We start from the raw sequence: 15,158 nt of genomic DNA, 5'->3' as shown, positions 1-15,158 counted from the left end.
TCCCTCGTTCAGGCCACATCTAGAGTACTGTGTTCAGTTCTGGTCTCCCCACTACAGAAAGTTGGAGAAGTTGGAGAGAGTCCAGCAGAGGGCAACAAAAATGGTTCAGGGACTGGGGCACAGGACTTCTAAGGAGAGGGTGACGGAACTGGGCTTATTTAGTCTAGAGAAGAGAAGACTGAGAGGGCTTTAATAGCTGCCTTCAACTACCTGAAGGGGGGCTAAACTGTTCTCAGTGGTGGCAGATGACAGAACAAGGAGCAATAGTCTCAAGTTGCAGCAGGGGAAGTTTAGGTTAGACATTAGGAAAAACTCTCTCACTAGGAGGATAGTAAAGTACTGGAACAGGTTACTCAGAGAGGCTGTGGACTTCTTGGAAGTTTTTAAGACCCAGCTAGACAAAGCCTTGGCTAGGTTGATGTAGTTGGAGATGGTCCTGCTTTGAGTAGGAGGTTAGACTACATGACCTCCTGAGGTCCTTTCCAACCCTAATTTTCATTATTCTGTTTGAGAGAGAAACTAACAATAGAGTCTCCTTTCTTGTTCCTTCTTCCACCATCTTCTCTCTTACCCTGCAATGTACTGATAAGTCAGGCCTGAATTTTGTCTGCAGTGTTCAAGGTGGATGTGAACTTTTTGCTAATTGTTAAATTTTAGCATTTACATTTTAATCAAATGAAAAAATATAAATAAAACAAAAAATGGCTTGGAACTACATCTCAGCTTTATGCTATTTTGAACAAACAATTGCCCTCGTAAATAAGAATTTCTAATACAGGCAATGACAGCCAAAAGCTCATAGATATGGATTGCTAAGTGATTGGAACTGAAACTTTTTAAAGATTAAAATAAGGGGATGTGTTGCCCACATCTTCTGGCAGCTGTCACAGAAAGACGGGTGAGTGCTAATTCACACCTTTCTACGTTGTTTAGAAATACTGCACGCTGCTAAGGGGGCAACTAGAATTTACTGATACTAAGGGTGCTTATACACATGACAATCCTCTGCTCTGACACGTGCTAATTAGCATGCATTGGAACAGACTAGATTAATTGAATCTGCTGTGAGTCTGCTGAGTGTGCTAAGTAGCACGCTCCAGCAGCTTCCACATCAGGTGTATTCAGCGTCCCCATGTTTCAAAATGGTGGCAGGGGCACTTTAACTAAAGCTCAGTCGACAAACTTTGATTAAAGTTTGTCGAACGAGGTTTAGTTAAAGCGCCCCTGATGTCATTTTGAAGGGCAGGACACTGAATATACTTGACACTGCGGGCACTTTAATTGAATTGACTCTGACAGCAGCTCTAATTAAAGTGCCTCCCCCCCTCCCCCCAACCCTGGAGCACATGTATAGACACCCTAAAACTATCAGCTTCTGTCAAGGGTTCACCTGGGATTGTCCTAGGTGAAAAATGTTCCATAATAAACTGCCCCTTAGGCACAGAGCAAGCTAAGTAAGTTCTCTGACTCTCAGGATGCCTCTAAATAAGGCAAAATGAAGGTGTGATAGTAGCATACCTTATAAAATTAATCTATCTAGCACAGGTAACACCAGTAAACATACAGAAGCATGGGCTTTCACATGTGCTAGACACCAAACAGCAAACCCTCCAGGGAGCTTGGTTATGCACGCAGGTTGCTAGTCTTCGTTAAAGGCCCTACTCTCTATGCCTTCACAGGTATGCCTGCACCTGCTACAATCACAACTTCATTTTGCCCTGCAAACATAGCCAGCGCTTTCTGGCACAAGATTTCAGACCTTAGGCCTAATTGTGTCTCTTTAGCTCACATAAACAATCCATTAGCTGCAGGACCAAGCCCATTACTAACCTAAAAAGCTCATTTTTTTTCATGTGCGACTGTCCCAGCACAAAATTCCTCATCTACTACAAATTGATTTTAGGATTTCACTTGAATTTGAAATACCTACCTCTGGAATTTCTCTACTGCTCTGGACAGGATATGTCCCATTCAAAATGCAAAAAGAAATCTTTGACAACTAACTCTCTCTCTCCAAACAAAAGATTTAATTTCTCACCCTTTTGTTTTGTAACATCACCTGCACCACAGCCCTGGGGCCCAATTCTGTTTGCAATGAAAATAACACCTGCTTACTTCCACAGGTGCAGACCAATGACATCTGATCTCAAATGATGATGCCATTCAGTAGTGCAGTGTTTGTTCTTGTACATAGATGTAAAAGTGGCTAAAGGTATCTTTCATGCCTTTATAATCCAATTTAAAACACAAATTTACCATAAAATCCTCCCCACCTAATGGCACCTAGAAATGTATCACAAAGCAGCAATGAAACAGCCAATATTCTACCAGCAGTGTAATGATAATCACACATTTGAAGGCAGCCACAAAACAATGCACTCGGAGTCCCCAGAATGTTCAATATTGCAATGCAAAGCACAAATTGTAGTTCAAATATGTCTTCACTATGAGTGCATTGGGTCATTTACCTTAACAATGTGAACGTGTTCTCATTATCATGTTCAACTTGATTAGTGTGTAGTCTAACATTTAAAAGTGCACTTCAGATGGAAGGAGGTATGAATGCATGATTGGTTCCTAATAAATTGAGCAACCCCTAATGAACTGTGAGGTATCTAGAAGAAACCAGTAGATATTAGACAGACACAGAGAACTGACAAAAAGAGATAACGGGGAGGGGAAGACAGTCTTTCTAGTAGATTTCCATATGTACATCTCAAGATGTTATAACTCATTGTTCACTTGACAATATTGAGCAGGAGGGTGTGCAGAATCAAGGACAGATAAATTATTAGGAATCTGGGTGGGGGAGTGGGCTGAGCAGATGTTGGTTGAAGCTGTATGTGAATAACACAAGCACTGACTAATCTGATTGATATGACGTGAACTATCCTACTCAAATATCTCATGTCTGGTGCAGGGAGGCAAAAGTCTTCTCTCTGGTTCACTTATCCTGGAACTATTGTGTTCACTTCCAACCACTGCATTACCAGAAAGGGATGTTATACCAAAATTAGCGGAGAGAAAAGCAACAAAGATAATCAGGGGCCTGATAAGGCTAACTTATGAGGAAAGATGAGATATGTAGAAGTTATCTAAGTAACAACTAATATAGGACGTGATCAAATTCCACAGCTTTTTGAAAGAGGTTGACACCAAGGAAAAAGAAAAATTAGCATGTGTGGTAAAGAGGCATATAATTAGGAGTAATGAGTTCAAATTAAGGCAGGGACAGATTGAATATTAAGAAAATGTTCTTGGCAGTGAGATATATTAGGCCGAAGAATTCCTCCCCCTGGAATTGTCAACATGGGACAATTAAAAACTAAATCACTAGTAAATATAATAGGGTATGTTTGCATGGCCCACTGCAGTGCTAATCCAAGTGCCGGAAGCAGCAATACCTACCTCTGTGCAGTGCTCCACCTGACTAGTATAACCTGCTTCTTAGGCTATAGAAAACAGTAATGAATTGGTATAGATTTTTCCCCTTCTCTCTATTCTATTATTCTGTGTCACAGATCAATGACAGAGACATTATGATGTTTTATTCTGAAATGTACCATCTCAGCTATCGTATTGAGGTTTATTTCCTTTACTTCCTTCCTCCATTTGCCCCTATAATCTTTAATCCTAGCATCCTAAAATGACTACACATTTTTGTCTATTGTGAGATTGAGAGATTGCCCTGAGAGAACACCAAGATAAATGAAGTGCAGAGTTTACCCCTGCCAGCATTTTCAGTGAATGCTGGCATCACCTTTTTGACCCTTTGCACACAGAGAGATCAGAATCAAGTATCATGCCATAGCAAGGGTACTATAGCTATGAAGGACACTGTGAACTTCATCTTCAGATATCTGAAGTTTCAGAGTTATATACAGTTTATAGATTCATAGATGTTAGGGTTGGAAGGGACCTCAATAGATCATCGAGTCCGACCCCCTGCATAAGCAGGAAAGAGTAGGGTAGGGGAGAGCACCACCTCCCTTGGGAGCCCGTTCCAGACCCTGGCCACTCTAACTGTGAAGAAGTTCTTCCTAATGTCCAATCTAAATCTGCTCTCTGCTAGCTTGTGGCCATTATTTCTTGTAAAGCTCTTGTGTTTTGGTCATCTAGGCATATCTTGTTGCCAGGATCAGTAAGAGGTTATTTCTGAAACCAGAAACAATATTAAAGTGCCATACATAATTATATATCTTGTTTATTCAATTGAAGTATATTTGGAGGTGTAAAAGCACATTTATGGGGAGAGGAACTCTTTTGGAGCATCTCCAGTTTTCCCCCTTTTAACTCCTATTTCATCTCTCTGTATACTTACTGCACCAGGGCATCCAAATACCTTTCAAGAGTTAAATTGTAAAAGGAGTCTCTGTTCTCTTTCACTGTTGTACCTCACTGGGTGGAGAGTTAGTAGTTGAGGGGTGTTTAGGAATTTTTAAATAATTACTGGAGGAAAGCTATGTCAAAGAAATGTTCTACATTTTTTGTTCTAGAAAGACATCAGGCTCCACTCCTTGAAAGACCTCACTTCACATCAGAATGATTACTTAGATTGGTTGTTTTCCTTGTGCATATAACTACAACCCAATGAGGTACGTACAACCTAATGAGGTAAAACTAGACTCAAGTTGCTCTGATGGTGCGCTGCAGTATAACCATGCTTATACATCTCAGGATGCTCCCTATGTCTTTGTGAATGCCTTTGTCCATCCCTAAACATAATTCCCTTTTGGGTTACCTATGTGTCAAGGACTGGCAGACTCTGCCTCTGCCATTGAAAACGTAGCCATGGAAGATGGGCTTCATAGGAAAAAGAATTAAAGTACAAATGTTATGTTTGTTCTCCTGTTATGTTCTATCTGGAAAAAAACCTACAAAACAAAATATGGTTCTACAATCATTTGCTCTCTCAGGGAAGAAGCACTTCATCAAAAGATAACAGCAGGATCATATACTGGTTGCAATAGTAGGAGCTCTCATGAAAGCTGTGGATATCAAACAGGTACTGCAAAAACCTAATGAATAACCACACCTGCACTTGACTGAAACTGTGCTAGCTCTTAGGAAACAAAGACAGACTCTGGCTGTAAACCACAAGCTTGCATCATCAGCAGAGAAATAAATGGCATCTCTTAAACAGCAACAGCCACCATAAAAACCACAAGAGCTGATTCAGTTATGACAGTTTTTCAACAAATTTTATGTTAGTTACTGCTAGCATAGGTAATGTTGCACTAACTTGCCTATTAAATGAAGCATAAGGGAATAACCCTGAGAAAGTGATGTGCTTTCTCCATCGGTAAGAAAAGTAACAGAGTTCAGTGAACAGGACTCAGGACTACAAGAAAAAAAATGAGGGTCTGCATAGCATTGGGTGGGTCATTCTGCCTCTCCATTTCTCCCTCTTAAAAATGGAAATAGTGGCACTTTGAGGTCTTTGAGAACCTCTAATGAACAGTGCTATTTGAGTGCTACCACCAGTGCTGTAGCAACAAAGTATGGTGCCCAGGACAAGGCCTGCAGCGGCAGCCTGCCCACGCCCTGCACACAGATCTGGGGAGCATACGCCCCTGCCCCCATGCTTGCCCAGCAGTGCACGCAGGGCTGGGAGCCACCCTTCCCATTTTCCTACGCCCCCCCACCACAGGGCTGTTCACAGCTCTGTCCCACACCCCACCCCGGCTGGTCAGTGCCTGTTGGCTCCCCTTCTCTTCACAAAGACAAATATTAATTTGCTTCTAGGTTGAGGTTATACAGAAAAAAAATGCTTCTCAGGAAGGAAAACAAGTCCAATACATGAGAATGCCTTTCCTCTCTGAATCTCTAAACATCTTCAGGGTTTTTTACTATTAATATATTTTATCTAATAGGCATTTGATGTAAAATAAATAAACAGAGTAGGAACAAGGGCTGGAACCTAGGACTTTCCCCTCTTTCTCAGGGTACTGCCTTCATCACCAGGCTACAGAGTCATGATCCTTCTTGCTTACCCCCTTCTGGTCCGTGAGTTTTCTACTCTCAGCTCCTCAGTGGCACAGCTTCAGCAGAAGGGAAGTTAAGTGCACTAAGCTCAGCCTTGTCAATATTTTGTTGGTTAGGAGATAAGGGAAGAGGGTTTGAACTGCCTTCATGGCTGATTTCATAGATTTCATAGACATCAGGGCTGGAAGGGACCTCGGAAGATCATCGAGTCCAGCCCCCCGCCCAAAGGGCAGGAAGTCAGCTGGGGTCATAGGATCCCAGCAAGATAAGCATCCAGTTTCATCTTGAAGGTGTTCAATGAAGGCGCTTGAACCACCTCCGGTGGCAGGCTGTTCCAGACCTCGGGGGCTCGGACAGTAAAGAAGTTCTTCCTTATGTCCAGCCTGAAACGATCTTGAAGTAGTTTGTGACCATTCGACCTCGTCATCCCTTGGGGCGCTCTGGTGAACAAACATTCCCCCAGATGCTGGTGGTCACCCTTGATAAACTTGTAGGTGGCCATCAGATCACCCCTGAGCCTGCGCTTTTTCAGGCTAAAGAGCCCCAGGGCTCTCAGCCTGTCATCGTAGGGTCTGCTTCCCTGACCTCTGATCATGTGTGTGGCTCTTCTCTGGACTCTCTCAAGCTTCTCCACATCCTTTTTGAATTGTGGAGCCCATGGTCTAGATGATGGTCTAGAACCTTGGGGGTGCCTGTATATGAGCATGGAGGCTGCTCTGATGTGCTGTAATTACAGTGCATTGGAGCAGACAATTAATCGAGTCTCCTGGAGCATGGTAATTACCACACTCCAGCTTCCTCCCAAATCTCATGTATCAGTGTCCCTGAACTTCAAAATGGCAGCAGGGGTGCTTGAACTAAAGCTCATCAAACAAGCCTTAGTTCGAGCGCTCTTGCCGCCATTTTGAAGCACGAGGATGCCGATACTCAAGGCGCTGATGTGCTTTAATTAGAGCAGCTCTTGGAGCTGCTCTAATTCAAGTGCTGTCTCCACTATCCCTGGAGCATGTATAAACGTGTCCTGGGTTTCTGGGCAAGTGCTCCAACCATTAGACTATAAGATAAAAGGTAGACAGCTCCTTCTCCTCCACATATATTATAAAAGAAAAAAAAGTTAGCCAAACAAGGGCCAACTTGGCATATATATCCAACTCAGGGCTTTAAGTAGGCACATCAGTGCAGCCTCATTCTGGAAAAATGGCAGGATTTCAGGTAAAAATCCTTTGACACTTCCTACTGGCTGGCCCCCATCCCCTCTCTCCCTTTCCTGGCCCCACTGCTCATAATTCTGACAGTTCTGAACTTCTCTGAATCCTTGAACAACTCTCCCTTTTTAAAGTATAGGCACCAAACTTAGGAGTGTGAAATGGCTATTGCATTTTAAGTTCACACCCTGACTTATTTTGCAAAATCTTTCCCATGTAGACAATTCCTTAGCATTGAAACTTACTGCATGCTGTGTTTGAACAAACAGAGCTCTACTCTCCTGGTAAAGCTCTCAGTTAAAAATATCTCTCGTCAATATAATGACAGCATTCTATTAATATAGTGCGTGAGTGCATATGTCTGTGTGTACATGCATTCATGTATGTGTGTGCATGCATGTAGGTAATAACAGGAAATTAAGCAAAGCTAAAAAAAATCAACACCAAAACCCCTCCCCCAAACAAAGATTATACCCCTGAAGGGAGATGTGCCAGAGACTCCATGAAATCTCTTAAGGGCTTTTCTATTGCTATTGATTTTATGTGGAAAGTACGCAGATACTATGGTGATGAGCGAGTGGTAGTACAAACACCTAAGGTAAAATAAGATGATAATTGATTATGGAAGGTCCCTTGCTATTTCTCATACACTTCTTTCAAGACAAATTTTATGGAATTGGGAGAGAAGAAAACAATGTTTATTCAGTAGCCAAGGTGACTTCATGTGTTGTGTTACAGTAGATACAATAATACACTGGTACATACATATACTGCTACAGAAGCCTTTAGTAACAGGAAAGGAAAGGCTCAGGACACTGATGGTTGAGTAGTTGTCTGAGATGCCAAGACAGCAGTCCATCTGAGAGGGCAGTTTGCTTTCTCTGTCATGTAAGAAGCTCCTCACTGTACAGATCTCTTTGCTCAAGCACGATACTATACCTATACTATACCTCTGTCTACTGGCTACTCAGGACAGTTTTTTCTATGTTTTCCCTACTCAGAAACGTATAGGTATTACAGGCCTCCAAGACAGAGACATAAATACATTCAGGGAAAACTGCTAGTTGAAAAACAGACAATCCTGCCCTCCCCTGTCTGGGGCAGCAGGGACGTTGTGAAAGGACCTTGCTCTATATCTTTTCCATTCAGCAACGCTTTTGCCCTTCTGCAGTGGTGGAAATGATTAGAGGCAAGGCTAGCAGATCCAGTAAGTACAACTGTTGACAAGCTAAAACACCATATGGTGGGAGCCACTCAGACACAACAATTTTCCAGTGGCTGTAGTCAGTGGTGACGTGTATGGGTTGCACAGGAGTGAGAGTACCAGGGGAACCCCCTCCCCATTGCCCCATTGGTGAAATCTGTTGTGGGGGAACCACCTACCCCGGTCAGTGAGATTGGCCACGGGGGGGATCCCCCCCCAGTCATTGACTGGTGGCTGGGGGGACATGTGTCCCCCTGACTAAGGTGGCACCAGTTGCCCATGGCTGCAATTGCAGTTATGAAGTGTCTATGCAGGGGTTACATACAAAGGCTGTCTATTTATGTGGGTTACTGGGTTTTCACCCTAAGATAAATGTCTGAGATGAGAGTGTCTTCTTCACCAGAAAGATTTAAACTATGGCTAATAGGGGTGTGGGAAGTGGGCAGTATTCAATTCGGATTTGGCCTGATTCGGGGGACAGTGATTCAATTTGCTGATTCAGATCACTGTCCTGATAAGATTCTGATTCAGAGAATCAGCAATTTGGCCATAGACACAGCTTTATATGGGGTTTTTTCTACATACCTCAAGGTACTAGGTGCAGCTCATGAATGTTGAGATGCTGGGGTGGATGGAGCATCCCACGGGAATGCTGGGTGGTCCCCTATGTGCTTGGCAGCAGACCTGATCCACTTCTGGGTCCGCCAGCAAGCATGTGGGGGACCCCCCCCGTACCCTCTGGCTCAGCAATTAGCCACAGGGGGACCCTGGGTGCCCCCTGCCAGACCCAGAAGGCATCAGTCACCAAGCCGGTGGGTTTGGAGGTCCCCCACGCGCTCTGCGGCAGACCCAGCAGCACTTCTGGTCCACTTCTGGGTCCGCCATCAAGTGCACGGGGTTCAAACCCCGGTGCTCCTGTGGGATGCTCCATCCGCCCCACCATCTCAGGATTCACAAGCTGTGCCTGGTACCTCGAGGTATGTAGAAAAACCATATAAAGTTGTATCTATGGACGAATCATTGAACCTCTCCGAATTGATTCAGAGGCTTCCAATTTGATTCGGAGAGATTAATGGGTCTCCTGATTCGGAGATTCAGCCACTGAATCAATCTGAATCTCCTCCGAATCGAATCAGCGACCAAAGCTTTGCACAGCCCTAATGGCTAACACTTGAATTTTGATCCTATTTGTAAAAGGTACAATAAACTCTTATCCTGAGATGGCAGAGTATATGGTACTCTTATTGAGATTACAACAGCTACACTGTAACTAGGTGGGCACAACAGTAGAAACTCTATCTCTAATGTAGCCACATCTCAAAAGATACTGAAAGTTTCTCCAAATTTATTTTCTGTGCAATTCAAACCGGCTAAGTGCATGGCTCACTGATGCTTCTGATCCGGCATTTATTAAGATCTATGAATTACAGGAACTTTTGTGTTCACTGTATTATGAGTATTCATCAGTGTCCTCAGGCTGCTGCATGATGTGATGACCACCATAGTCCTTTCCAATGGATCAGAGACAGACCCATTTACCATCCATACTTGTGTCAAGCAGGGCTGTGTCATCACCCCAACCCTTTTCTCCATCTATCTTGCTGTGATTTTGATTCCCATCTGTGACTGCCTTCCTCTTGCAATGGGGTTGAGTATTGAATGGATACCCCTCCCCCTGCACAGCAGACACCATCCTCGTATTGAGGGATAGCCGAAGAAAACGATTCTCTTAAAACTAGCATCACTTTTCTTACCAGCATGTTTATATTTACTTCTAGCTCTTATTGCAAGCAGTGGCAAACCTGAGGTCATAAAATGAGTCACAACAAAGGGTTTGAGAGACAGACAGTTTTTATCCATGGGATCAGTGAAAACAAGGGAGAACTGGGAAAACCTCATGAATCTCTCCCGGTAATTAAGAGGTTCATCTCTCAATGGGACTGTCACAAACAAACAGGACTGAAATAGAGAGAGGAGCCCTGGATTTGAGCCACTCTAGAATTTTCCCTAAAATTTCACAATATGGCTTCATCATCCCCAGATTTTATACAGCATGTTTAAACTGAGAAGTTTTTAAACATCAAAATGATGCATATATTGAGAGGGGTTTAAATGGCATGTACAAGGCATCCTAGTTTGCCTATTCCTTGTTTGCATCTTCTGGAGCCCAGTTCTTCTTATAAGTATATCAAAATCATTGCATCTTACTGCCTTTCATAGCTGTTTTGGTTTTTTTATATCCCTCTGCCTGTTTTATGGGTTATGCAATATACATTCTTAAACAAAAAAACTGACTAAAAATGCCCCTTTATCCTCATCGTCTCTGCTATGCTGCAGATTGTACATCCACCCTATCTAAAAACAATGAAAATTATTAATTGTATTGTTTTTTAGTACAATTGTGTATGGAAGGGTCATTTTATGCCTTGATTCCTTTGAACTTGCACATGTTAAAGGAGAATAAATGTACATTTACAGAATGGCAAAACACAGCCACCAGCATATCCTTGGCTCCAGTCAGTCCTATTCAACCTCTCTCTTTTTTTTTTCCTCTTCAGTGAGCTTTACATAAAGCTAACCCAAACCCACATGGATTTCTATAATATCCAAAAAGAATGACAATGAGTGATGTGATGTAGGTGGAAACTGCCTGAAGAAACCTAAATTGTAACAGGAAAAAAAATTGACATTTTAGATTTTAAATGTTACACAGTTTTTATAAAGCTTCAGTCAATTTATTTTATTTATTCTAATGAAGAGCATTACAACTGCTTTACTGCACTGAAGCAAGCATCGATCACACCATTAATCACACCTTGTGAATAGTCACAAATCAAGTTCTAACAGCAAGCACTGAATCAGGAGCAATGAAGCATAAACTCCTTCACAATTTATGATCTCTCCAATTGCATCTTTTCAACCATTAAATTGCAAGATACCATAAATTTTTATCTTCTTCACTTCAGTCACATTATTGATTCTGCCTTGTGAAATATAGAATAGCTGTAAATCTAGGCTATTGAATTAAATTTAAAGTCTTGACTTCAGAAAAGAAACCCAACACACTGCCATGGCTGTTAATTTACACTGAGGAACAAATGATAGAAACATTAAAATTTAAATGGACAACAGGGAGTTCAAAGAGCCATAGTTCTGTCAATCTCAGTCCTTGTCAACCTTGAGGGTTTTCTTTTAGCCCAATTTGAGAATGCAAAAATAATAATTTTTTAAAAAGAGACTCCAGGTGGATACTGAACAGACAATTTGAGCAGACAAGTAAATAATGAACAGATTCCTAAATAGATCTGTTCAATCTGGAATAGATAAATATTATGCTTAGATTCAGCTCTGATAAACTCCACCAAGTACAGTGCAATTGTGCCTGCTTATACCAAAGCTAAATTTATTTAAAAATATAGGTAGGACAGGGAGTCTACCAACAGTTCATTTCAGTAGCTCGTGGAGAGAAGAGGAGAAATCGTACCCTAGTATCTGTTCTATCTAATGCTTGGAACAGAACTTTTGGATTCCACGGGGAGTTGTATGCAGCCCTCAAGGGCCAGAGGGAAAGTCACTAACTTTGTTATACAGTCTTTGAGGATGGTTGAAAGATGAGCGCAGAAAGAAATGGAAGTTCTAGGGGAATGTGAAAAGATAGCAAACATTTCAGGTCTATTTTGTTATACTGGGAAACTATATAGGGCCCAAGCCCAATCTCATGGCAGTTTGACACAGAGGAGAGTTGACTAACTTCCACAGAGGACATCGCGATTTACCAACCTAAGCTAAGATTCAAACATACCAAATCTATTGTAAACATCCTCACCCATTACCATTCAGACAGCTATGATTGCTACGTGCTGGTATCATGACCTGGCTGTGTTTAAGACAGGCATTATTCATAACACAGATTACAAGAGTAGGGTGCCTAGACCATGCTTCATGAACTTGAATACACCCATCAGGAAAGGCTCTATAAAATGAAATTCACAAATCAATATCAGTGGGAAAAACACACACTTTGAGAATAGGAAAGGAAGAATTTGTCCAAAGAGGAGACTACATGCAGGGGAAAAGGATAGTAACTTCAGTCAAGGAATGGTCAGAAAACCAATGGCTCTAGCTCCATCTCTGCACACATGTTGAGGAGAAGCCTAGACAGACTGAATTGCCTTTTGGACCCAATCTGGCCAATACTTAATCAATAAGTCACCTTTAGATGAAATAACTAATGAACTACAGGTGTGAGGAGAGATTCCTTGGCTAAGAAATTGTAGACCTTGTGACAGTGAGTTACTGTGCCCATCCCTGGGCAGTCTTTAGACCAACACATACCTACCTACTACATGATTAAAACTCCCCTGATCTTCTCATTCAGTTCTTTCTTTTCACAAGAATGTTCATCATCCAAGTATCGCTACTGGTATAAATGGTTCACTAAACCTATAGACTACAATTGCACCCAGTCTTGTACATAAGGTATTCTTTCACTGCACTCTTTTCCTATCAATCTCTCTACTCGTGCATACACACATAAGGACTAGGAATAACAAAGTTGTCCTACAATTAGAAAATTCATAGAAATGTGTTATTCTCTAACTATTTGGGTTGGTCTAATAAAAGATATCAAATTCACCCAAGGAACCTTGTCTGCCTATGTCCTTAGACCAACACGGCTACAACCTACATACCTGAGCATCACTCTAACACTAACAAAATATTTCCTAGTTTCATCTGTTGACTGTGCACAAAATAGCATTTGTTCCCCGTATTACACCCTTATGGACATGGTATCCCAAACCACATACAGATATGAGATTATCAGACTAAGGAAAGGCGGATAAAGTTAGTATTTAAACAGAAGACAACCCAGGTTAAACCTAGGATCTTCTGAAAGTAATACTGCTGATTTAAAATTGCTGATTTAATATTCCTCCTAAGATGCTACTAACCCAATGCTTCAGCTTGGTGCAGCAGCATGTTGCATTGCTGACATGCCTATTTTCAGAATGGAAGTTAGTTCTTTCTATTTGTGGTCATTATGGTCCAAACAGTAAGTTGAATAACTGTGCATTCCCCATTTTAACACTCCCTCAGTGCCAATTGGAGGAATTATCTTTAATTTCCCATCTCAAATAATGCCTGTATTGTGGTGTTCATGCAGAAAGGCTGCTGCTCTCATCCTCAGGAATAGCTGCATTTCAGGTCTGACTGAAAGCTCACTAGGATCCTTCCACATGAAAGTGGCAAATGAAGTATATATAATATTAATACGAATTTTTAGAGGGGTAGTCTCAAATTGCCTGCGATGTCAGTCATCACTCAATGATGTCCAATAAACACAATGTACATTTGTAAATTCTGTTTCATAATAGCAACACATCTCATTGGTACTGCATTTCTAGTGATTACAGAACAGCTTTGGTGATTAATGTCACTTGAACTTCAACATTCTGCCTTGCAAGCCTCCTAGAATCATACAATAATATCCATACCCATGCTGCTTCTCTTATTACTTTATTATGCTAGATCATACCTGGAGAGGGACATCTGGTTCTATTTCTGTGTCTGGAATTTTTTACCCCCGTGGAATACATTTCTTTGTTTTAGGGTCAATAAAGTAATAAAAAAATTGTCCTTTGGGAAGGAAATTTTATTGTTCTCATTTCTCTGATCCACCACTTACTAAATTCTATGGGATAACCAATTCCAGGTAAGAAAAAACTCAAGAAATATGGCTAGTCTCTATTATCATTTATACGGTACACAACACTAGAGATAGGCAGGCAGTCTTGAACAGTTCATGGGCTGCATGTCAACGAGAATGTATGTTTTACATGTATGTTAAGGTCTACCTCAAACTTAACTGAACCAACTTTTATCTAAAAATTGGTCTAAAATTCATGATAGGACATCATATTTTGCATCTACTGTACTTCACAACAAGTGCTTTCACAATATTTCATCATTTCCGGTTTCAAACAAAACCCAGAATGCACTAAGTTACATGAGAATCACAACAAGTACATAGGTGGAAAGTGGATGGCATATTCATATATCCTTCTCTGAATTCAGACACTCACCTGATCTTGGAGGAGAGTGCTCCAACAAAGGCTCAGATGTTGGCAAATGCAAACTATTTCAGAGCTCACAAGGGGAGTCAGAAGGAGTGTTCTCTGGTATTAGAAGACAATCCAGTAATAAGCACAAAGTCTTTAGTAAAGGAAAACAGAAGAAAAAGGTTTTATTAAAGTCCTCACCATTTTTTTTATGGTTATTAATATGACAACAATAGTAATTTCCAGTTCTATAGCAGCTTTAATAAAGGTAGAAGAGAGATTTACCAAACATTAAGTCTTACAGCACCACTGTGAAGAAAACTAGAAAATTATTTAAAAATTATAAATAAAATTAGATTAATATTTCTCTTCCAAAGAAAAGTACATCTGCCTATTAATGCATGGGTGTAAATAAATGTAATTTTATTATACATGTGAGAAATCTTCCTGAAACAAAACCCTGGAACAAACATAACAGAACTTTTGCAGTGTTCAAAAGCCCAACTCCAATTTAACTGTTGCAGTTTGACCCTATCTCTAGTCTATTATTAACAAAGCTTTGTTTTTAACTTCTGCCCTTTCTTTTTCACACTGGAGCCATTTGATCCAGAAAGTTAAATAAAATATATATCCTCAGTGACTTACTCTGAAACTCACTAAAGAGTATAACACCTGCACTTTCACACAAAAAAGTCTGTGAAATGG

General features: G+C 41.1%; 1 pseudogene; it reads right to left on the bottom strand.

Annotated features, from left to right (window-relative positions):
* The window catches only part of LOC102376241, a 212,964-nt pseudogene that overhangs the window by 188,699 nt on the left and 9,107 nt on the right, over positions 1–15,158 (bottom strand).

Source organism: Alligator sinensis, unplaced genomic scaffold (assembly GCF_000455745.1).
Source record: "Alligator sinensis unplaced genomic scaffold, ASM45574v1 scaffold1469_1, whole genome shotgun sequence".
NCBI classification, from domain to species: Eukaryota; Metazoa; Chordata; order Crocodylia; family Alligatoridae; genus Alligator; species Alligator sinensis.
Note: the sequence above shows the minus strand (reverse complement) of the source record. Positions and strands in the feature narration are given on the sequence as shown.